General features: G+C 43.6%; 1 protein-coding gene across 1 annotated transcript in view; it reads left to right on the top strand.

The window, feature by feature from the left end:
- Positions 1-25617, top strand: part of FBXO25 (F-box protein 25) — an 813655-nt gene that overhangs the window by 438503 nt on the left and 349535 nt on the right. The window lies entirely within an intron of this gene.

The following is a 25617-nucleotide window of genomic DNA, read 5'->3' as shown; positions in this document are numbered from 1 at the left end:
TAGAATTAGTAACATATTGACACAGTCATGAGGCATGTGCTCTGAATAAATTAATATATATTTAAGATGTAATGGGGCCAGATTTCAAATGACTTGCTCTCACAGGTTCATAGGTGATTACTTGGTTAATGGCTCAAGAGCCTTTAGAAGCCTAGACAATAATACCCAGGATTATGATAGTGTTATGTCTAATTCCCCAGATATGGGATGGGGTAGTATCAGGGCAGTGGTTATTTTGATGTTGGAGCCCTGAGTCATTTTACAGACTACGTCTGTCTGTAAGGGAGATGGGCAGTAAACTGGATGTGAATTTAGGGTTCTCTATCCATTTATCCAAGTTCTTTTTGAAGAGCGCAAGGGATGGACTTTATTTTACGAAGATGAGAATTTTATTCCATAGACAAAGTAGCCTTTGGGATAGAAAATCTGTCTTTCCTGCAAGTTGTGTTAGAATTACAAATAGGTTTCAAGTCCATAGAATATATAACCTTCATATAATTTCACTTGCAAGTATGTAGCATTTTCATCAGGCTGGGTCAAAGAATGGCTTGTAGATCAAAGATCATGCATAAGCCACGTCTCAATAAACAGTATGAGATGGAGTAGAGGGATGGGGCCTTTAGTCAGTCTGCATAAGACATGTATCTTAGCTTTGTATTTTTCAGTGAAAAACTGCTGGAACCATGCCAGTTGGTGTAAGTATGTGGTTAGGTACATGCAGAAGGGGAGCATTGTACTATGTTATGGGCCTGATGAGGGCCAAGTACAATGACACTGACTTGCTTTGACCTTGATGCCATGCTTCTTACTTGTATGTTAAGCGGCAAGTATTACCTTAGCTACCTGCTGCTCAAGGTTTAAGTTACTATCCATCTGTGTTCCTAGTTTACTCACCACTGGGTCTGCTTTTGGAGGTGTGCTATCAATGTTATAATTTGCAGAGATACCTGATTTACTGAAGGCTATTGCACATTTTTTAGCCTTTAGTCTCAGACCATGGTTTTGGCATCAGTCGTTTGTAATTTTTAGGCCTGTTTGTAGGATGTCAGCATCATTTGGGGATTCAGTGATTGCTCCCAGCTTATTATAGTCATCGGCAAACTTGGTGAGCCAGAAGCCCCCATCGTTGGCCTTCATTTCAGTAAAGTATGTACCAAACAGGAAGGATCTCAACACTGAGCCTTGTGGGGCACTGTTTGTAACCATTTTCTTACTGGAAGTGGATTTTCCTTTCCAGACAGCATGTGTCCTGTCAGTGAGACAGTTTGCTAACTGCTTGATGATGTAGGGGTTTATGCTTAATGCAGTAAGTTTATCTGTGATCCCTGAGTGGGGGATTGTGTCAAAAGTTTTGTCCAGGTCTAGATGAGCAGCGTGAACCATTTTACCCTCATCCATGGCCCTGGCGACTTTCTCGAAAGAAGTCCACCAGATTGAGCAGGCGAGACCTCCCTTTGACAAAGCCAGATTGGGTCTGGTCCAGTGTTTGAAGATTTTCCTTGTCATTACGTGGACATGCAGATATGACTGGTTAAGCCTGTGTAACTGTAGATGTCCTTCCATATCACTGTTGCTGTATTCTTCACTAAAGGGATCCCCTGCTAAAGGTAGCCCATTGACCGGCCAGTATACCAAAGCCTTAAGATTTTAAGGACATTGTATGTCACATGTATGCTCCCCACTCACAGCATAAAGCATAACTGTGACGTATGGACGTACCAACCTCAGACCTTTTTTGCCACCAGTCCAAACTCAATCTTGATTGTCAGTCTGAACGCTCCTTCATCTGCTTGTTACCAAACTGTTTCAGGTAAGTGGTGTTTTTCTTCCGATTTTTTTTTTTTTTTTTTTTTTTTTGCAAGGTTACATCATCCCGAAAGAAAACACTACAAGAAAAATCTAACCAGGCTATAGTTTCCACTGTGTGATTGCTTAAACGTCTTGTATTACAGGCACATGGGATATATGTAAATGCCCCTTAAGGATATCTGGTGTTTCAGTTGAATGGCAGTTCTGAATGCCCATGACTCTTCTTTTTAAGTCTGTTATGGACAAATTCATGCCAATAAAGCCAAACACCACTAGCTGTGGACATGCATGTTTCAGACTTCTTATGGCCTCATCAGTAACAGCATAAGTGGACTGTTTGACTAACCTTTAGAAACACCGTTGTCATACCCAGCTATGCCCATAGCCATTAGGGTGTCTGTAAATATCCCAAGTAACAAACTAAAATAATGAGTAAAAAGTCACACAGACAAACCAATCAGTAAAAGCTGCAAGAAAAATCTAGCCAAGCTAGAGTTTCCACTGTGTGAGTCCTTAAACCTTTTGTATTAGAGGCACACTGGATATATGATATTCATATGACCCCTTGGGGACATCAGGTGTTTCAGCTATATGGCAGTTCTGAATGCCCATGATGTTTTGCTTTTCAGGTCATTTGCATATATCCCATGTGCCTCTAATACAAGAGGTTTAAGGAATCACACAGTGGAAAGTATAGCTTGGCTAGAATTTTCTTGTAGTTTTTACTGATTGGTTTCTCTGGGTGACTTTCTAATCCTTATTTGTTTGTTATTTGGGATATCATCCAGAAAGGGAAAATGTCAGTGTGGGAGACAGATTCCCCTTAAGGAGTGTCTCAAGGAGTCGAGCAGTGCTTGTTTTGCTTGGGTGCTTCTCATGACTGTGTTGTACCAGATTTGTCAAGCATTTGTCCCTCAGACTCTGTCTCTCTCGCCTCCTTGTCTGTCAGCCTAAAGAACCGTCTTAAGTTGTTGACCTAGGATGCAGTGGCAGAATTTTCCCTTCCCAAGGGTCAGCCATTTGTCAAGATTTGGATGCTGTACCGCTGGTGAAAGCCCAGAGGATCACCTGGTTATTCTGTCAAATTCCTCTGCGGTGACTGCTTTTGAAGGCCTGCATCACTTCGGCTTCTGTTGCATTCTTGGAGCCTCTGCAGACATCCATTATGGATGTTGTAGGGGAACCAAGGCTGATGTTATCTGAGGGGACTGAGTTATGTTCTGCAGATTTTTGTTAGGGAGGAGATTCCCACTACATTGATTTGAGTGTCAGCAAGGGTCCAAACTTCCTAAGATCTTTAGGACTGATGTCACTCTGAAAAAGACGCAGAAAATGAAACATTTCCCCTGCTCCTAAGGATCCTCAGCATGAATGGCAGTATTTCACACAGGGGTTGTTTAATGCACTCCTGGCCTTGAAGTCCCCCCAGGAGTTTCTTTTCCTGCCCCCCCCCCCCCGGTCTTCTACTCCTCTTAAGAGGCCTAGGGAGCAGGACTGTTCGGATGAGGAATTGGACTCTGGGGAAGAGTTTTTGGCGTATTCCTCTCAGATTTATTCTCCATTAAATTATGGTTCTGAGGAGGAGGACTCCATTAATGAGGTTTCTCCCTCTGAGGAACTTTTCCTTTTGTGGATACTATCTCTGGTATGATGGAATTTAAGTGAGACTGTACACTGGTTTCTGATGTCCAGAAGAGATATTATGATCTCCAGAGGGAGTTTCATAAGCCTTCTGCTGTCTCTTCCTTCCTTGCTGCCTTGATGGACACTTTTTTTTTCCAGGAGCTTCTCAGGCTCCTGATTCCCAGTCCCTAGCCCTTAAACTGGTAGGTTTTATAAGGTGCCTGATGATTGTAAGTTTCTTTACAAATATCCTTTTTTTGACCCCTGTGTTGTCTCTGTTTCTTCCAACAAACCTTCCAAACTGTTGCCTTCCACTAAATTATTTCCTTCTGGCAAGGACAGTAGGGCCCATGAAAAGGCTGGGAAAAAAAGTGCACACTGCTTCTACCTTGTCTTTTTCAGCCATTAACCACCAGACTCATGACCAGGTATGTTTTAGCTGTGTCTCTTAGTCTTATTTCTGACCTTCCTGATTCTGAGGGGAAGGCTTCATCTCTCTCTTTGTTGAGCTCCTCTTCTCAAATGGCCCATCATTCTATTAAATGCAGTTATGATGCAGTTGAAGCTTCTTCTAGAGTTGCTGCCTTTGGTTCTGTGATGAGAGATTAATCATGGCTTGCTCTTCAGCCTTTGCCTGATGATATTAAGGCTAAATTGATGGATGCTCCTTTTTGATAACCGAAATCTCTTTAGCTGTCCTTCTATTCACTTGCTGTATTATTCTTAACCTGAGGGATCTCCTGCCTGAAGGTGACCCGATGTCAGCCAGTGTACAAAAGTCTTGTGTTGTACTACAGTGGGGTACATGGAAAATGGCACATAGGCTGCAGTTGGATGTAGGCCATAAGAGACATACACACATAACATCCTCTGAACATTTCTGCTGCCAGTCAGAATGACATTCCGATCATCACTCTGATCGTTTCAGTGACTGCAACTTCTCACTCTGATCGTTTCAGTGACTGCAACTTCAGCCTTTGACAGAAGTGCCTTATTGGAGAATATTTTCTCTTACTACTGTTTTGGTTATGTCATCTACAAAGGGCAAGTGCCAGTGTGGAAGACAAATTCCACTTAAGGACAGCCATTCACAGTGTCCCTTTTGTTTAGGGCCTAACCACGACAAGTCCTATAGCATTTGCCAGTCCTTTGTACCCAAGACCCCCCCCCCTAGAAGCAGGCTTTCCCCTCTCGCTGTTTATTTAGAGAACCAATGGCTTAAGTTGTTAGCTAAGTGTATGGAGGGTACCCCGGGGTCTGACACCAAGCTGGTGAAGCACAAGGCCAAGAAACCTTGGCCTGTGGCTTCTGCTGTACCTCCCCTTCAGACGTTGTCCCAAGGTGTTGTCAGCCTGGAGGCACAGCCAACTTCAGGCATGGATTTACAGGCTGAGCCCAGTTCTGAGGCCGCCTTGATTTTGTCTGAGTGTGTCTTTGGAGGTTAAACATCTGATCAGGATATCGCGAGGGAACCTAGGACCAAAAGTACTGAGGGTCCTAGGGGGGTGCCACTTAAGTAAGAGAAGAGATTGGGTCAAACACTTTTGAATGCAGGCTTTCATCTGGTCCTCCGATGTTGCATAAGATCGTTTCTCCTGCATGGAAAAAAAACAAAAAACTAAACATTTGTCCACTGTCAGAGAGGCCTCTATAGATTAGTAGGCCTTTTCTCAAAGCTTGTTTCAGGCCTTCATGGCATTCAAGCTGCCTTCCTCTCAGCCTGCTCCTACAACTGCTCCCCAACCTTCTCTATAAAGGATTAGGGACAGTGACGACTCTGAATCTTCCTATGAAGAGGAATCTTTGGATCATTCAACACAAATTCCCTTTCCGCAGGAATGTTTCCCCTGAAGAGGAGTGTGTTGGTGCTGACTCCCCCGTGGAAGTGATGTCTTTTGGTGAAACTCCCCTGAAAATAGGAAAATATTTTAATTGGGACACATCACAAATTTCTGATGTCTGGAAAATAGATCAAATTTTACAAGTTGATGTCCCTGGCCATCTGGCATTTCTGGATGCCTTTCACAATGCTTCACAAACCCCAGACTCCAGCTCCCAAGAAATCAGACTGCTTCTAAAAGGTCCCTGAGGATTATAAACTCGTCTTTTAAGTTGTCCTGCTGCAGACCCAGTAGTAATTTCTGCAGCTACAGATAAACCATCTAGGATGCTTCACTCTACCACTATTATCCCATCAGATAGAGAATAGAACCCTTGAGAGACTGGGTAAAAAAGTCCTATACTTAAGCCACCTTAGCTTTCAAGGACCATCAATTAGACACATATCACTAAGTCGTTCTTAGAGCATTTGTCTTGGGCATCTAGTCCCATTGCAGATCTTCCAGATTCAGAAGGAAAAGCTCTGGTTGTATCTATCCTGGGAGCTTCCTTCCACGTGGCAAGACATTCCATTAAATGCAGCTCTGCTGCAGAGGCTTGTGCCAGGGCAACTGCTACTGGTTCAGTTCTTAGGAGATTTTCCCGGCTCAGGTTGCAGCCCCTCCAGGATGACTTCATCTAAATTAATGGATGCACCTTTAGACGATTCAGCCTTGTTTGCTAAGGCAGCAGCCTCTCGAAGTCCCTATAGGGAAAAAACAGGAAACGCATCCTGTTTTTTTTTCCTGTGCCCAGGTTTCATAGGAATTTCCCATCTAAACCTGTTTTAATCCAAAGCTGCACCCAGCACTCCTCCAGTAAGTCTTCCAGAGGAGGGAAGAGACAGCAGAAGCCTGGGAGTTCACAGCCACCCTGACAACAAAGGCAGTCCTTTCCTAACCAAGCAAGGAGCCTGCGACTACCCTGCAGATATCTCCTTTTCCCCTCTCCCTTCGCCTTTCAAATGCTCACAGCATCTGGGAAAGCATCACCCAAGAGACACAAGTTCTTTCCATAGTCAAAAAAAGGATACTTCATGGTTTGGCAATCCAACCCCACCTTCATGGGCATCCCTCAACCCCCCAAATAAAAGCAGCTGTCCCTCTTCCTAGAGCTCCTTTAGGAGCTTTGGCAACAGGATTCCATTCAGAAGGTTTCGAAATAACGAACACCAAAACCAAGTAAAAAAATATGAAGAGGATCACCAAAGGAACACTGCAGCACTAAATCCAGAAAATTTATTGAAAAAAGTTAAGCCCTTTCGTCAAAATCACAAGACTTCGTCAGAACAAGAACATACAAAAAATGCCATATTTAAATACCCTAACCCTTACAGCCATTGGTTGACAAAGCAAACATCATTTCCTGTAAAATAATTAAGCAGTTTAAAAAGACAGTAACACATAATCACAGTAACTGCCCACTGCATCACAATTGCCACCTACCAACCACATAGACATTAATGTATTATCTATAAAAGTATGATTTAAAACGCACATCTTGAATAAAATCACATAAAAAAAAGCTGATTTTTTAATACAGAACTAACGGATAACTTGTCATTGAGCCCAGGTGGTTGACGTGCATTTAATTTGATCTGCCACTTGAGCTCTAAATATTCAAGGAAGTCATCGTCGGGCCCCCCTCGTGGACCCAGGTCTACTTGTTCAAGTACAAAAAATTTAAAATTATGTCGGGTATACCTTTATATGCTTAAATAAAGCATTGGTTTCTTTATTTTTTAGTATATCATAGTTGTGTTCATATATTCTTTGTCTTGGGGCTCTGATGGTCTTCCCCACATAGTACCCCTCACATACCATACAGGTTGCAATATATACCACTCCCTTGGTGTAACAGTAACATTTCCTATTAGTAGTAATTTTATCATAGTTCCTGACTAATGGAATCCGTGTCCAATATGTAGGGGCATTGTCAACCCCTCCCACATTTCAAAAGTTCCACCTAGGCCTGCCTTTAACTTTTTCCTCTCCACCAGGCCTTTCAAGGAGGTGCTTTTTTTGTAAACCAGAAGAGGTTTTTCCCCTAACCTTTTGTTGATCTTCTAATCCAAACAAAAAATGGTCCAAAAGTCATAAATGATGCTGCTAATGTTAAAAGAAATCCCTAGTGAAGGGCAGGACACATGCCCTAGTAAAACTCAGTTTTGACCAAACCAGAGGTTCTATTCAAACCATCAGGCTTCTACAAGAGTGTAGAATAAATACCCCTAGCTCTTTTTGATTTGATCATACTTCAATACATTGTCTATTTGGTTGGTAGGTGGCAGTTGTTGTAGTGGGCAGTTACTGTGATTGTGTTACTGTCTTTTTAAACTGCTTAATTATTTTACAGGAAATGTTTGCTTTGTCAACCAATGGCTGTAAGGGTTAGGGTATTTAAATATGGCATTTTTTGTATGTTCTTGTTCAATCAGAAGGTTCCTTAAACCTCAAAAGGGAAAGAAGGCCTTCTATTCAAGAATGTTGGTGTCCAAAAAGGATGGAGACCAATTCTGGATTTTTCCCATCTCAGTACGTTCTTAAATGTTACTACCTTCAGAATGTTGACATGCCAAACTCTATTTCATCTTATCCTTCCACAAGGATACATGGCATCTCTAGATATAAAAGATGCTTACCTTCACATCCCCATTCACTCCATGTTTAGGAAATTCTTAGTTTTTTGGTGGGTTCTTGGCATTTTCAATTCTCTTCCTTGTGCTTTGGTCTTTCTACAGCACCAAGGGTATTCGCAAAATGCCTGGCTCCTGTGATTGCACATTGCTGGCTTTTGGGCATCCAGATCTTTCCATACCTGGACAACCTGCTCTTACAGGCCCCAACTTCTCAAACTTTTCTCCAAAACCTGGAGACCACCATTTCCCTCCTTGGAAAGCTGGGATTCGCCAACTACAGGAAGTCAGTCCTCGCACCTTCACAGGGACCACATTTTCCTGGGTTGTCGAATCCAGACCATACCAATGAATAAACAGATTTTGAATTGTGATTTATGCTGAAGCAACTGATGTTATTCATAGTGCATCTGCTTGTATTCCCTTCAATGTATGGCACACATTTTCATTGAATTGCTTGTCAGATCCCCTTTTGAGTAAAGTTTTCGTGTTTGTTTCCCCATACAGGTGCCTCAAATCACATGGTCCAGTCATTTCTGATTAACTGCCTGTAGATAGTTTATAATTGCAAAGCTCTGCTGATTAAAAGAGACTAGCTAATGGTTCTGCAGTTGCATGGGCATACATCATCTCAATTGCTAGAAAACTATAATTTTATATGATTCTAGCATATACTTCTACCTGTATGAGTAACACCAGGGGAACCACTGCAGTTTAATACACGTATATATGATTAGTTCATTTCAACATCTTTCCCTTAGCAGCCCCAGATCCCAGCAGTAATAATAGTGTTTGTATTGTTACAGTATAAACCTCAAATAACACTACAGCTAAGAAACAATACTTTTTCTTTAACATTGGCTTTTAATTATTGAGCCTCATCTGCATCTAACCTTGGCATATTGGCTTTTAATTATTGAGCCTCATCTGCATCTAACCTTGGCATAATCAAGTCTTTCATAAATATGAGTACTTCTATCTTTTTTTTGTTTACACATTCCTCTGCCTTTAAATAAATTTTCATAAACTGTTTGAAATTGGTTATTTTTCTCGTTATAGATTCCCTGAGTTTGGTAACAACCGTTCTAGTCATTCTTGCCTAAGTCACTGTGCTAAAAGTTTTTGTGCTCTGAAATTATCCAAAAATGTGTGCTTAATGGCAGCCTTTCCAAACTCGCGCATATATTATAGAAATACTCCTTTATTTTCCCTTTAGCACTTTGTTGTTGCTCTCTTCTTGTGTGATTTCCCCATATTTTGCAGTACTTTAGCATTTGTCGACCACTCTAAGTTACTCAAATTACTCTTTCCCAAGTCTCTCATTTATTTCTACCATGTTTTTTAAACTCCATTATGTTAAGTTGTCAATTTCGCCTTCATTCTTGCTGGATGGGTTCGGAGCCGATCCTCGGCTCCGACTCGGCCACTTACTAAAGCTCGAGAGCTAATTTTACCGGCTCGAGGCAACCCTATATCCCATAATGCAAGGCAATGACTACCCAGATCTCATTTGCCGCTTTCGCTTGCGAGGTGCTTTTTTTACCGGCTCCTGGTAAGTTTTTCAGATTTCAGACTTTCAGTCTCCCCCCTTTAGTTTTAGTCACTACTGTTGTGTAAACTCTTAACGATTAGTTTAACCCTATTTCCGTTAGTGTTCCCTATTTTTCCAGTTATTTATCCCTTCCCCTAAGTTAGGCCTTAAGCCTTCCCCTTTCCTAATTTTTTGTCAGGGATTCTGTGTGGTGTTTGGGTGTGTTTGTATCCCTGTTTTAATTTTTATTGGATTGGGTGTTTATTGTGTGTGTGTGTGTCTGTGTTTTTTGTCACTTAGTGTTTCCTCGACACAGTTATGTCGAAGGACAACAAAGGTCTCAGGCTTCAAGAAGTGTGACTCGTGCTGTCAGAAGATGTCTCTGACAGACGGTCACACTTCTTGTGTTTACTGCCTGGGACCACTGCACCTGCAGGACTCTTGTGCTGTCTGCCATGCCTTCAGCCCAAGAGTCCTGCAGGAGCGCGGAAATAAACTAATACTGAGGGGCTTATTAAAGCCTGAGAGCTCCCCGACTAAGTCGGCTCCGGGGAAGCCCTCGAAACCAGTTAAGCCTTCGGCTCCAAGCCCTAAGCCATCGGCTACTGGTTCGTCTTCTGTGACGAGATTGGCTCCGGCCAGAGCCGATCCTTCTATGTCACAAGCTACAGTATCGGCTCCATCCGGCGCCGATACCGCTAAATCTGGGCAGTCAGTGTCTGCTCCGGCTGGAGCCGACGTATCCTCGGGGCTCCACCTGTCTCAAGAAAGAGATCAAGATCCCCTTCGTTGGAGTCGATACATTCGTCTCTGAGATCACCCCTGCTCTCGGAGCGGAGCCATCGGAGCCGGTCTTCTCGGTCATCCAGGCTGTCCGACCACGACCTTGAGAGAGTGGTGAGTAGACTATTAAAGTCTCAGGCATTGGCCCAAATGCTCCATAGCCCGTCTCAACAGACTGTAGCTATTACACGTCCACCTCACATTCCTCCTTTGACTCTCTTACAGAGCTCGGAGCCGGAGCTCCTCGGAGCCGTGACTGTTGTGACTTCGGAGCCGATACCACCCCCCCCCTTCGGCTCCGTCTTCCTCTGCTCCGATCTCCTCCTTGATGCCTTCATTGGAGGGATCCGGGCGTCTGGTCTCTCTCGGCTCCGAGGGGGCGAGTGGCATCGGACCCTTGTCCAACCCCGTTCTCCCTCGGAGCTTCGGTGCTGGTGAGCTCAGCCCCGACATCAGCCTCTGAGCCGTCCCTGTCGGTGCGGCCTGGGGTTCCTATCTCTACGGAGCGGGAGCCTTCTGGCCTCTCTGACGGAGGAGCCTTAGAGGTGATGAGTGTACTAGCCCCAGGGCGTAGTAAACGGTCAGTTCCATCAGCTCCTCCCACTACAGTGCCTGCTGACGTCTCTTCCCACTCTCTTGCTCCCAGACCCAGCGATCCAACGCCTCAGGTTTCCCCACTGGGAATATCTTCCTCTTCCGAGGCTTCTCCTGACCCGTCAGGTGAACCTCCGCATAAGAGGACATGTAAGAGGAAACATCTAGACTCCCCCGTGTTTATTACATCCGATACTGACTTGGATGAGTCGGAGGGATCCCCAAGGTCCCCCTCTGAGGATGTCTCTCTCAGACATCCTTGAACTCCTTAAGCAGAGGGGGAACTGGCCTTCCCTTAATCCTTCCGAGGACGAGTCGGTATACCTGGAGGCGTTCGGGTCTCGACCCTCCACCTCCTGGGTGTCTCCACCTTTCGACCCTCTTATGGACATGGTGGCTTGGAAGCCGTGGATGGCCCCGGATTCGGTGGATCCCATTCCTCAGAGGCCTTCTAAATTCATCACGGCCCCACCTGATAGGCAATATTTGACAAAAGGTGTCCCGGTTGATGCCATGGTGGTGGCTGCAGCCACCAAGAAGGAACTAGCTGATCCTTCAGTACCTGTCCATCCTCCTAACAAGGATTCCAGGACTATGGATAGGTACGGCAAGCAGATTTTTTTCTTCAGCGACCTTTGCCATGCGGTCGCTGAGCTACTTGTGTCACTTCACCCGCCTTCAAAGAGATGTTCTTAAAGAGTTGGGAGAAGTTTTACAGGATCCGTCAGCTGCTGAGTCCCAGGATAAAATTAACTCACAGCTAGGAATCCTAAACTCCAACTCCTCCATGCGGCTCATTTTTTATGCAGCTGATGGAGCGAGTAGGGCCGCAGGCACAGGAGTGGCTTTAAGGCGTCAATCCTGGATGCGGCTTTGTAATTTTGCAGACCCCTTCAAGGCGTCCTTCACAAACTCTCCTTTTGATGGTTCGACCTTGTTCGGACCTCAAGTGAAAGACAACTTGACTAGATGCGAACAAGATGGCAAGACTCTTTCTGCCGTAGGAGTCCGTTTCTCCACCCCTTCAAGACCTTACCCAAAAGGTCAGAAGGGAGGGAAAATGTGGTTCGCAAATCTCAAGGAGTCATGCCTGACGCACGAGGTCAGTTTACCCCCAGAGGCAGAGGGGGTAACAACAACAGACGCCGCCCTAGGGGCAGAGGGGGTCCGCAGAATCAGGGTAGCAGGGAACCTCTCTCTGACAAACCCTTCCAGCATCCCTGAGATGTTGCCCGATTGTCCACCTTCGGAGGCAGTCGGGGGAAGATTATCACTGTACCCAAAAGCCTGGCTTTTCCTTTCTCAAGACAAATGGGTACAGTCGATCATATCAGAGGGTTACAAAATTCCCTTTATTCAAACCCCAGTTCAGCAAAAGGGAACCCTTCCAGACGTTCCACCCGGTCTAAGGGAACTAGCAGTACCAGAGATATCAAAACTGATAGCAAAAAGAGCCATCCAGCCAGTCCCTGCAGACCAAATAGGATCCGGAATCTACTCAAGGATCTTTTTAGTACCAAAAAAGACAGGGGACTGGAGACCAATATTAGATCTCAGCAAACTAAACAAGTTTGTAAAGAAAACAAGATTCCGGATGGTCACGCTTCAGTCCATTCTACCCTTTCTGGGCAAGGACAATTGGATGTGCTCGGTAGACCTTCAGGATGCGTACCATCACATAAAAATTCACAGGCGCTCCAGAAGGTTTCTCCGCTTTCGGCTGGGGTCCAGTCACTTCCAATTCAGAGCCCTGCCATTTGGGCTCACTACAGCCCCCAGAGTGTTCACCAAATGTATGGCAGTGGTTACGGCTCACCTGAGACGTCAAGGATTCCAGGTGTTTCCATATCTAGACTGGCTCCTCACTGCCATCACCAGGCATCAACTTCTCCAAGCCAGAGATTACACCATTCACATTTGCAGAGGGCTAGGGATTTCTATAAATTTCGAAAAATCTGCCTTGTCGACCTGTCAATCTATTACCTTTATAGGCGCCAAATTGGACACCGTACAACTTTCAGCAAAGTTAACAGACCAAAGGATCTTGGATATTCAAAACCACATCCATATGATTCTTCACAGCGACAAAATTCAGGCCAGATTTGCTCTGAAAGTATTGGGTCTTATGGCGGCAGCCATAACACTTCTTCCCCTTGCCCGCTTTTACATGCGTCTCCTACAATGGATGCTGTTCGCCCGATGGTCCTTTCAACGACTTCCCATGCGTCACAGGATCATAACTCCAATTTGCAAAAGGCATCTGACCTGGTGGATATGGTCCCCTCAAGTCCATCAGGGCAGACCCTTTGTTCCTCCCGCCCCGGTCGCCACGGTTACATCGGACACCTACCTGATCGGGTGGGGGGGGCATTATCAGGGCAGGATGGTTCATGGCACTTGGCAACCTTTCGATTGCCACCTGCACATAAATGTCCTGGAGATGAGAGCAGTGCTTTTAACGTTGCAAGCCCTCCACGACTCTCTTCCCCTGGGAACTATTGCAGTCCAAACAGACAATATGTCCGTAGAGTGGTATATCAACAAACAGGGCGGAACCAAGTCCTATCTACTGTGTTGAGAGGCACTAGACTTTGGCAGTGGGCAATCTCTTCTCAGCGGTTTCTGATAGCAACGCATATCCCGGGAAATCCAACATCATAGCGCACAGGTTGAGAAGAGCTATTCTCATGCCTCACGAGTGGTCTCTCAAACAATCTGTGACTGAAGAGATTTTTCAGAAGTGGGGCCTTCCTTGCTGCGGTCTTTTTGCTACCCCTCAAAACAGCAAATGCCCCGACGACTTCTCTCTTACCCCTTCCAGGCCATCCCCCAGAGACGCTCTAATCCAAGATTGGCCCCGGGGACTTCTCTATGCCTTTCCTCCTTTCCCTCTAATACCACAAGTAATTCAGAAAGCAACCGCCTTGAGAGCCAAGATGATTCTCATTGCCCCTTATTGGCCTCGACAGATATGGTTTCCGTTCCTACATCGTTATCTTTTGGTACAGCCATGGCATCTGGACCCAGTTCCAGATCTTCTGACCCACCAGTCGGGGCAGCTGCACCAATTCATACCTTCTCTCAACCTCACTGCTTGGTTGCTCCACTTCCATCCCTAGCCAGGCTTCCTATGATTTCTAATCCCGTCTGGGATATCATAGTAACTTCCCTTAAATATTCCACCAGAAGGATTTACACTAGTAAATGGCAACGTTCCTCCTTCTGGGCAAAAGCTAGGAACATAGATCCCTTTACTGCTCCGATTCATTTGGTCTTGGACTTCCTAGCCGAGATTTTTCATTCAGGATGTTCTTCCTCCACAGTAAAAGTTCAGCTGGCAGCCATTTCAGATTTTCATATCGGCTTGTTGGACCACAAGATCATGTCACATAAACTTTGCAAGGCATTTCTTAGAGGTATATTTTTACTTAAACCTCCGATTAGAGACCCCCCCACCACAGTGGGATCTAAATTTAATTTTAACATCCTTGATTCTTCCCCCTTTCGAACCTGCGGCTACCTGTTCATTGAAATTTCTTTCTTGGAAGACACTCTTTCTAGTTGCCAACTTCTGCCAGGAGAGTATCTGAGCTTCATGCCCTCTGCATTCGTCCTCCCTACTTAATCTTCCACAAAGACCGAGTTTCTTTAAGGACTAATCCGTCTTTCTTACCCAAAGTGGCATCGCAGACAAACTTAAACCAATCTATTGATCTTCCAGTTTTTTTCCCAAATTATTCTAATAGAGCGGAACAAAAACTACATTATCTCAATGTTCACCGCCAACTCAGATATTATTTGGACAGAACCAAACATTTTAGGAAATCTGATCAACTGTTTTTATCCTATGCAGAGAACAGGAAAGGCCTTCCAGTATCCAAGGTAACCCTATCTAGATGGCTGTCTTCTGTGATTACATGCATTTATCAGCTCAGAGGTAGAGAGTTGATTTCTAGGCCAAAAGCCCATTCTACCAGAGCACTAGCTACATCTATCTACAGCTTTTCAGGCTAGACTTCCAATAGACACTATTTGTGCAGCAGCCACATGGGCCTCTCCTCGTACCTTTGTTTTGCATTACAAATTAGACTTGGCCTCCAGAGACAGAGCAAATTTTGGTTCCACCGTTCTCAAGAGTCTGTTCCATTGAGCCACCCAGGATAGAGGTGCTAGGGACGCGGTCCCATCCAGCAAGAATGAAGTGGAAGAGATTGACAACTTAACATTGAGAAGTTATGTACCTACCATAACGTTCCATGTTAGTTGTCTTCTCTCGCCTTCTTTCTTGCGTCCTGCCCACCATCCCCCTAGCCTGGTCAGACCGAGAAGACTGTTCCTCTTCCTTGAAGAGTCTTGATCCAATTTTCCAGCTAATCAGCTTACTAGTGTCACTACTAGATCAGGTTGGTCTTTTTCGGGGGATTATTATTATTACCTCTTCCCCTTCCTCTCCAGTTGGAGGAATATATTGCATAATTTCCTTAGCTACCAAATGAGATCTGGGTAGTCATCGCCTTGCATTATGGGATATAGGGTTGCCTCGAGCCGGTAAAATTAGCTCTCGAGCTTTAGTAAGTGGCCAAGTCAGAGCCGAGGATCGGCTCCGAACCCATCCAGCAAGAAAGAAGGCGAGAGAAGGCAACTAACATGAACGTTATGGTTGGTACATAACTTCTCATTCGTTTTATTTCATGTACAAGCTGTTAAGAACTCTCTGCCTTCCAATAATGCTCATGTTACTTTTTCCCTGTATCTCTTTTCTGTCATGTTTTTTAAACTCCATTTTTATTGGATCTAGCTAGCTATTTTTTCTGAAGAAATGTGCGTCATCCCTAATAACTTTTGAATCATTTCCAGTGCCCATTCATTGAATTCCTCTCTGTTTAACAGATAACTTTTTATTTTTTTCTTCATCACCCTACATTGTTTTTATTGATGCATGACCCAAAGTAGTTACATGTATTTCAAAGGTTTCAGTTGCAATTTACGTGTTTCTGTGAAATATTTCTATCCAGTCTAGTAAAGAACATTTACCCTGAAGAATAATGGCTAAATTCTGTCTAAATTCCTGCAACTGAATTCACATATCCCATACCAAATACTCTCATACAGTTTTTAAGAAATATACCCTCTTTTGTTATATTTTCCCCTTCTTGGTCCCCCTTATACATCCCCAGTATTTTAAATTGGGTTTTAATCACTACCCATAAATAACGTTCCCCACTGAAAACTTATTTTCTTGAAAATCTCTTAATGTCCACAATAGGTACAGATGGAATATAAGTACATGCCAGCTTAATCCCCCTCATTTTCTGTCACAAGTCTGCTGTTACTGTCTTTTCTTTTATCTTTATTGGAGCCCCTCTAGCAATCCATATTATTACTTCCCTTTTCCTTTGACCTTGATATTCTGCTGAACGTCCTCCCTTTGTCAGATAGGCATGCTCATTTCTCTCTGTGTCTCCTGCAACATTCTATTTATGCCCTGTACTTCAGTGTAATAAATACTGTTTTCTTTTGTCTAAATTTGTATTAATATTCCATAATGACATGGACAGAATAAACATTATGACAGAAAACTATTATGCCTACCTGTTCGATTTGATAGCTCTTTTAAATGTATATTGTCCATAGGTTACATGACCCATCAGTGTTGAGCAGACTGATCTCTTGCGTACTTGCTTCTTATCTCCATTTGAATCTGTCACATTTTTCAAAGACTTTTTGCTTCATTGAAAATACTCAAAGCAAAAAAATCTGCCCCCCATTCGCTTTTTATCATTAAAACTGCATAGAATTATGTAAATTTTCAACAAACAAAATTTACCTCTCCAGATAGTTGCTTAAATCAGTGCTTGCATCTATGGGCATTATCTTATTTAAAATGAAGGTTACCCATGCTGAAATGTCCATGCACATTACCCGCTTAATTTTTTCTTATCTCTTTCTCTCCCTGATGTGAAGAAAAGAAATTGCATGCTTTCAGTTTAAAATTAACTTTTACCCCTAAGACAAAGTGTACTGGTTACCTCTAAATAAAGTAAACTGTGCAGTTTTATTAAATGTATTAAAGTACTAAGGCTGCTGGAAAGGCAACTACTTGTTTGTTATTCACTTCTAACAGTTTCAAACTTTATTTTTCACTGTACTACTTACGATGCACCTTCAAATGTTACACTGTGCAGTGTACTATCGACTCAGCAGACAGTGTTCATATCTCTCATGGTTAATTGCGTGCACTTACAGGCTTCTCATCTCCAAGCTGGTAATGAAAAACAAAACCGCTATTGACCCTCCGGATGCATGAATAAATCTGTAAATTTCACATTGAGCACACAGTTCATGACTTTGTGGATAGAAAATAAACTACCATTTCTATGCCTTTTATCATTTTATCTTAATTTTCAAGCCTGTTTGCAGAATAATTGCTATGACTTAAGTGTAGATAGCCACTTCAGTAAAACAGGAGACTTATCTTAATTCTATATATGTGATAAACTTTTACATCCCCAACACAGTAGCCCAAGATCACAAAAAATTACGTAAACCTTTAACTTACTTTTACCCATTCTTTCTTACTTTGTTACAGTGTAAAGCCTAGATACCTTACTGGTAAGAAAAAATATTTTCTTGCTTTAATGTCTTTAACATGGACGGCAGTCACTGATAAGGCACCCCCCACCTTACATTTAAAATACCCCTAATTGCACACCATACATAACTGCTTTACAGTGTAGTAGCTTGCACCACTAGCTTTTTATGCAAATATTCGTAAGAACAAACATTTTACTTAGTTACTTTTTTTGTCAGTGTTGCTCTAAACATTAATGTCATAAAGTAAAGTTGAGACATAAACTGCTCGGTGAGCTTTCAAGTATAACCGTCAGAAATTTCCAGTCATTCTCGGCCACTTCTTTAACAAAGCCACATTTCACTTCTTTTCCTATGTCTTATGGGATTGATGCTTTGTTTCCTAATTATTGAATAATTTTGCAATGTTGGTGGTCCATTTCTGATCCTCTGGATGTTCTTCGTGTTTCATTGTTGCAGTCATTACATTTGGGTAATCTGCTGGCAGGTTGCCCTCATTTGGCCTGATTAACAAAGTCTGGGTCCTGCGTCTGTTGCTGTCCCTTCTTCCATGACGTCAGGTCGTCAGGGGTATAAAACATGCAGCTGACGCCATTACATCAGTCTTTCTTGCCGCGCAGTGCCTGAAGCAGAAGCAGTTCACAAGTGCCAGTCGGCGGTCACCTGAAATTTTCGTTTTCGAGTTTCAGAATCAAAGTCTTCAACTAAAAGCTAAGTACTCCATTGGGGAAACTTTTTCTTGCTCCTTACCGATGTCAGTAAAAGTTAATAATTGCATTACTTGTGGGAAGCAAATACCTCAAGGATTTTCATTTGTACTGTATTCCTTGCCTAGGCCCTGATCACAACGTACCTTGTCGGTTTTGTGCTAGATTTAATCAACGCACTATTAAACGTCGGTATATTTTCTCCTAAGTCAGTCACTAGTTCACCGGTACTCAATGAGGCGCTTTCGCAGCCGCTGATGCCCGCTTCTTTTGATTCGCAGGCCATTCGTTGTATTCGTATGCCGCAAGATACCTTTAAGTATTGAACCCGCAAATGTATCTACCTTAGATTGGTCCGGAGCCGCTGTGCAGGCACCGGCTTCTGAGGGTGTTTTCAGGCCTAAAGATTTGTATATTAAACCGACACCATCTTCAAAACTAAGACCAAAATATACTTCTATGTCTAAAAAAAACGACGCTTGAGCAACGTGTGCAGGCCCCTATGCCTAAAAAGCAAATGATCAAAATGGCTGAAGATCTAATTACCTTGATCAGGGGTAGCCAACCCCCTCCTGCTAAGAGGCCTAGACAAGACATTGATTATGAATCTTCTGATCAGTAGAAGAATCAGAAGAAATAGAATCCTGAACAGGATTTATCTAGAACTACTTATGAGGACTCTAGCGCAGAAGATTCCATTCCTTCTGCTTCTCCCCCTGAGGATTTCTCTTTTGGAGAATCTTTACATACCTTAACGGAACATTTCCACTGGGAAAGTCAGGATTTCTCTGAATCTAAAGAGACTTGGGGACTTTCTTCTTCCTCAGCTAGGCCTTTGGCTATACCTCCTGTTCTAGACATTGTTGATTGTTTTTTCAGAATCTAGTATGGCTCCTGATTCTCTGCCTCCAGCTCCTAGTAATCCAGACAGATACTACAGGGGTCCTGACTCTCACAAATTCCTTATCAAAAATCCTACTGCTGATCCTGAAACCATTTCTCAGGGTCCCAAGGGCATTAAGGCCTCTACTGCTAAAAATCCTACCCCTTCTGATAGAGACTCCAGGGTGCTGGATAGATGGGGTAAGAAGGTTTACACGTCTGCAACCTTGTCAATCAGGGCTTTAAACTGTCAATTTCATATGCTTAAATATCAACAGCATATCATGGGGCTACTTAGGCAGAAAATGATAATCTCTGACTGTGTGGAAAATAAAGATTTGCAGGATTTATTACATTCAGCTGAAGAAGTTGGAGAACATACTTTGCAATGTGGTTTTGATTCCTTGGAGGCCTCTTGCAGGGCTACTGTAACTGGATCTGTTAATGCAAAATTGTTGGATGCTCCTTTACAACAGGGCAGTCTCTTTGATAATAAGGCTGAAGAAGTGTTAAAAAAAGATGGAAGATAAAGCTAAATCTGTGCAAACTGTGAAAGATTTCTTACAAGTACAACCTCCAAGATTTAGTAGGCACTGGCCTACTAAGAACTGGTCCTTTCCAGTTCCTTCGAGAGCCTCTCAAGTCAAATCCAGACATTCCAAAGGCTTCAGGTTTCAGTCACAAGGAACTTTTAGAACAAAACAATGGGGTGCCTCCATCTCCAAATCTGGAAACAACAAGGCACCTCCCTATGGTAAACGGTCTCAATGATTTCCCCTCTACAATCACCAAGCACTTACCTTTTAGCCGCCCCTTTGAGGGGAAAACTGGCACTTCATGCATGAAACTGGCAACTTATTACCCAGGACAAATGGGTTTTAAATATAGTATCCGAGGGTTACAGATTTCATTTCCACACGTTGCCACTCCCAAACGGATGGCCGGATCTGTCCCCAAATCAGTGGGCAGAGGCCCAGAAACAAGTTCTGTACCTCATGAACATGGGGGCTATTCAACCAGTACCAGAAGAGGAAAAAGGGACCAGGTTTCTATTCAAAACTTTTCCTGGTACCCAGAAAAGTAAAATCATGGCATCCAATTCTGGACTTATCCAATCTGAACACATTTCTGGACATTCCAGAATTCAAGATGTTGTCTCTTCAACAGTTATTACCTATGCTAGGGAAAGATGCTTGGTTGGTAACTCTATACTTAAGAGGCTTACCTGCATATCCCAATCAGGGAATCTTGCATGATGTAATGGCGTCGGCTGCATGTTTTATACCCCTGGTGACCTGACGTCATGGAAGAAGGGACAGCAACCAATGCAGGACCCAAGACTTTGTTAATCAGGTCGACTGAGGGCAACCTGCCAGCAGATTACCCAAATGTAATGACTGCAACAGTGAATACACTCTAACATTTACATTTATGGTAAGTGTACACAACTGTACTTTCTGCCAACACATGTCTTTGGTTCATGTCCAAGGTGCTCCAAATTCTTCTCGTCAACTCCTGTACATTTTTCTGTCACTGAAATATCTTCCTTTGGAAGAATGAAAAAGGTTTCACTGGCAGAGTTTCTCTAAGAATAAGAAGCCCACCCTTTTAGTTTGCTGGCTCACTCTTTGCAGGCTAAATTTTTTTTTTTTGTTTTGTTTTTTTGTTTGACAATTTTATTTCTAGGCAGCAACTAATTGCATACAATTGCATCTGGGAACTTTGACTAGTTATATTTTTTATGATTTTCTGCCCAAACGAGCAGTTCACAATACATTTTTAAAGCAAATGTACAGTTTTACAACACAAATGACTAATAAAAAAAAAAGTCAAGTTTTAGATTTTACAGCAGAAAAATAAATGCCTAGACATAGCCTAGTATAAACCTATACCTTTCAGTGTAATACACCCTTAGGGTTTAGCAACTGCGTTTCCCCCTAGTTGCTCTATATCCATAAGAGTTTGAGGAGCTAGACCAGGGGTAAAGTTATTGATTCCACCCATTCATGTGGTCTGGATTTAAAGAAAGGGAGCTACTTTGCTTGATTTAAAAGAAACCTTATTCCACAGATAAGGGTATCCTTTGAGAAAAATATCTGCATCACCAACAAGTTCTGCTAATATTATGATGTTGTCTTAGACTACCAAATATAGGTGTTACTTCTTTTATGAACATAAAAAAGTCAAGTTGGTAGGATGTTTTTTCAGGCTTGTAAACTAAGCAGATGCCACCATGTAGAAGTCTATAAGAAGACAGAATGAAAGCTTTTAGAGCTTTTACTTCTATAGAAAACAATGTTGCACTTGTTTGCACTGAAATTAAAACCATGGTACTCGAATTTGTGGGATAGGCCCTTTTGTGTGGACTATGGGTGTTCCTAGTAAGTCGAAGGAAGCTCCAAGCTTGCAGTCGTCAGCAAACTTAGCCAGAGACACTTGATGCCTTTGAAATCAGGGAAGTATGTACATGAGATGAGTGGCCTCAAAATAGAACCTTGTTGAAGACCACTGTTCTACCATTTCAAAGAAAGTGCGTCACCAACTTTGGCTGTGTGGTCTTGAAAACCATTTTGCTCTCCAGTGAGTTGTGTAAGAGTTAACATTTTGGGTTATTTTCTCAGTTATGCTGGTGTGTGGGAGAGTGACGCTTGTCTAAATCTAGATAAGCAGTGTGTACTGGTTTGACATCCAATGCTTCAGTGACTTTCTCAAAGAAATTCAGTAGATTTGGTGGGAAGGAACAACTTTTCACAAAGCCATGGGCACAGCTGCCTGCATTATTAATTAACTTCGTAATGATATATTCTGTTTTGCAAATGGTACTCGTAAGGCTGCTTTGCCTGTACTTCACTGGATCCGTAGTAGGGCTGCCTTTAGTGAGGAGTACCACAGTAGCAGTCTTCCAAGCCTTGGGCATATTAGGTTCCTAGGTTCATACTAGGCTCTCTGCCCGAGGGCATTTACAAGCCTAGCCCATAGTTTTGTGGCTTACGCCACCCCTTTAGTTTGGAGAAACTATGCCCATTATTTTGCTGTGCCTCTGTCGAGCAGTGACACTGAGGTAATCCCTGGGATGTATCTGCGATTTCCCATCCATTGGTCAGATTCCTCTTGAACAAGGCCAGTGAGGTGCTCTGCCTCACATATACCGGGATTTTGTTCCACAGCATAGGGAGTCTTTGGGTGATGACCAGCATGTCCTATTAATAACCGTGTCGAGGTTTACGTCTCCCGCCCTTGTGGCTCTGAGGGATCTAGATTTTTTGAGGTGAAGCATGTTCATCAAATCTGGGTTTGACATGGCCTTGTATGTCAGGCACAGGTCACCTCTGAGCAAGCGGTAGGCAACTGAATAGAGCTGGAGTTCTTTCAGTCGGGCAGCATAAGACAGATTTTTGAGACCCTTTATCCTTTTGGTGAGGAACTTTTGTGGCCTCTCCAGCTGCTGCAAGTGTCGGGTCAGATACATTCCGAATGGGGCATTGCACTCAATCAATGGTCTGATGAGTGACGAGTATAGGGAGACTATGACCTCCCTTGATCTAGATGTGAATCCCTTCATGATAAGGTGGGCAATGTAGAAGGTCTTCCTAACTACTTTAGCAATATGAGTGTCGAATGAAAGGCTACTGTCAACCCTGGGTCCCCAGGTCTCTGATAACTTCTTCTGTGCTCAGTGGATTGCCACCTATATGGTAGCTAGGGGTAACCTTGTTTTTCCCGAAGGGTCTGACTATGCATTTCTTGGCATTTAACTTTAGGCCATGGCTCTGGCACCAGTTATCCGTTTCTGTGAGACCCTTCTGAAGGATATCTGTGTCAGATGTGTTTTCGACTACGGCGCCCAGTTTGCAGTCATCTGCAAACTTTGTCAGCCATAATCCTCCTGTGTTTGCTTGTACTTCAGAAAAGTAGATGCCAAACAAGAGTGGGCCCAGGACTGAGCCTTGTGGGACACCACTTGTGACAGGCTTTGAGTCTGACATGGCGCCAGCAACTCTGACCCTGTGGGTTCTGTCACTCAGCCGGTTTGCAACCCATCTTGTGATGTATGGGTTTACATTTAAGCTGATGAGTTTTTCAATGATACCCGAGTGGGGTATTGTATCGAAGGCCTTCGCCAGGTCGAGGTAGGCTGTATGGACTGCCTTTCCCTCATCAATGGCCTTGGTGACTGTCTCGAAAAAGTCAACCAAGTTTAAAAGGCATGATCTGCCCTTGACAAAGCCAAACTGGGTTGGATCCAAAGTCTGCAAATTCCCTATGTCTTTATTTATGAGATCCATTATGATCCTCTCCATGGCTTTGCAGATAAGGCTTGTCAAGCTAATGGAACGGTAATTTCCAGGGTCGGTGGAGGCACCGCCTTTGTGAAGTGGAACCACAGTCGCTGTGCGCCACTCCCTGGGTACGTATCCAGAGGTGAGACTAAGATTAAACAGCTGTCCTAACTGCGGGTTTAATTCCTCATTGAGTTCGTGGAGCACACAGCCGGGGACACCATCAGGTCCCATGGATGCTGTGTTTTTTGCCTTGGAGAGAGCAGTTCTCACCTGGGCATTAGAGATGTTTGGGGGGCTACAATCATTTGGTATAGATATCTCTCCTTTTGGGGGGGGGGGTAGAAGTTTGCACTGAACCTGTCAGCCAGTATGTTGGCAATGTCTGTAGGATCAGTAATCTTCACATCATTTTGAACTAATTCTGAGCATATCTGGGAGTTTCCTCCCAGGTTTCTAACATAGCTAAAGAATGCCTTATGATTGTCTTTTGAATCCTTAGCTATTTTTCTCTCAAAATTAGCTTTGGATGATTTGATGAGAGCTCTTAGCTTTTTACTTAAGTGATCAGCGGTGTCTTACCTTTTAAGGATTTTGATCTATCTTGTAGTAGCTTCCTCCTTTTGTTGTAGAGTTTGTTTATGGCTGGGGTCCACCAGACTGGACGCTTGCCTTTGGTACAAAGAGTCTTTGTTTTGCTTGGGATTGCCTGATCCATGCAGCCCTGAAGGTGCTGGTAGAAGGCATTTGTAAGTGATTCAGCGGCTTGAGTAATGTTTACCGCCGGCTCGGGGGCCTTAAAGGAGACCACACTAGTCTTTAGAAGTGTGAAGTCGGCTTTCGAGAAGTTCTTTACTGTGGTCTTTTTTATTTCAGGTGGGGGCGGGATGAGGACCTCCAGCGAGATTAGTTTGTGATCTGATCTCACCAGTGAGGGGTATACTTCCGGTGTTGAACATTGTGCTCCCATGTTCGTGATGATGAGATCAAGTATGTTTTCTCCTCTTGTGGGGATGGTGACTAGTTCCATGGCATTTGAGTTTATGAATTCCAGGAACTTTTGGGCTAGAGTGTTTGGGCTTGAGTAGTGTTCCCAGTCTATATTAGGGTAGTTGAAGTCACCTAGTATGATGGTGTTTGGAGATACAGTTATCCCTTCCAGTGTTTTCAGGAAAGCCATGTGAGGTTCCTGAGTTTGCGAGGGTGGCCTGTAACATGCTACAAATTGCAGAGCAGTCTTGCCTATGGTTAATTGCACCTGGATGGTCTCCGATGCATCGTGCGTTGCCACCAATCTTGAGGTGTGGGTGTCCTTGGATATGGATACCCCCCCCCCCTCCTTTCTTGGTATTGTCCGGATTTTGGGGCCGGAACGCATGATATGAGGTAAAACCTGATAGTACTGGGGTGCTCTCAGGAGCCTTGAACCAGGTTTCTGTCACAGCACAGACATCGATGTTCTCCATACTGAGAAGGGCCTCGAGTGCATGCATCTTGAGGTTGAGACTTCTGGCATTGAGCAGCATTACCCTTAGTTTTTTTTCTTTATTGTGTTCTAGGGTGGTAGGTTTAGAATTTGAGCCTTGCCTAAAAAAGGCACTATGAGGGTGGCAAGAGCCTTTACCAAAATCCGGAATCCCAGGGGTGACAGGTGCAAGCCGTCCCTTGCGAAGCAGCGTGGCTTGTCCAGCATGTCATCCCAGGCAGACAGACATTGGATCCCCTTTGAATGACACCAGAGTTTAAGCCAATTGTTAAAGCTGATCATCTTATCTCTGTATTGTGGCATCATTCTTGGTGAAGGTAGGATACTGCTCAAGGTCAGGGTCATACCTGCTTGGGCTACATATTCAGAGAGCTCCTCAATGTCTCTTCATGTAGTCCAAGGAGGTACGTCTCAGGTCGTTTACACCAGCGTGGACAATGACTGAGTCGTACTTGTACCTGCTCTTGAGAGACCTGAGTGCTTGCGTTATGTGGCGGATTCTAGCGCCCGACAGGCAGCTTACTGTGACCTTCTCCTTACTCAGTCTGGTGAGTGGGACGTCAGTGTGTCTGACTATGGAGTCACCAATGACTAGTGTGTCTGGCATTGTGTTTGGCCTTATGGGCTGTGACTGCTTGACACTCTGACTGTGTGGTCTATGTGTTGCAGGTGTTGTGTTCTGAGATGGTAGTTGTTTGGGTGTCTGCTTTGGTGGCCTCTGCTGTTTTGGTAGATTTTTGATCAGAGCCTCCGAGTATGTCTTTGTGTGTTTATGTATATGATTTGAGGTTGTGATGGTACTATGTGAGACTGGGTCT

This window comes from Protopterus annectens, chromosome 1.part1 (genome assembly GCF_019279795.1).
Source record: "Protopterus annectens isolate FY-2018-M chromosome 1.part1, PAN1.0, whole genome shotgun sequence".
NCBI classification, from domain to species: Eukaryota; Metazoa; Chordata; order Ceratodontiformes; family Protopteridae; genus Protopterus; species Protopterus annectens.
The sequence above is the reverse complement of the archived record's forward strand: the minus strand, read 5'-3'. Positions and strand labels throughout refer to the sequence as shown.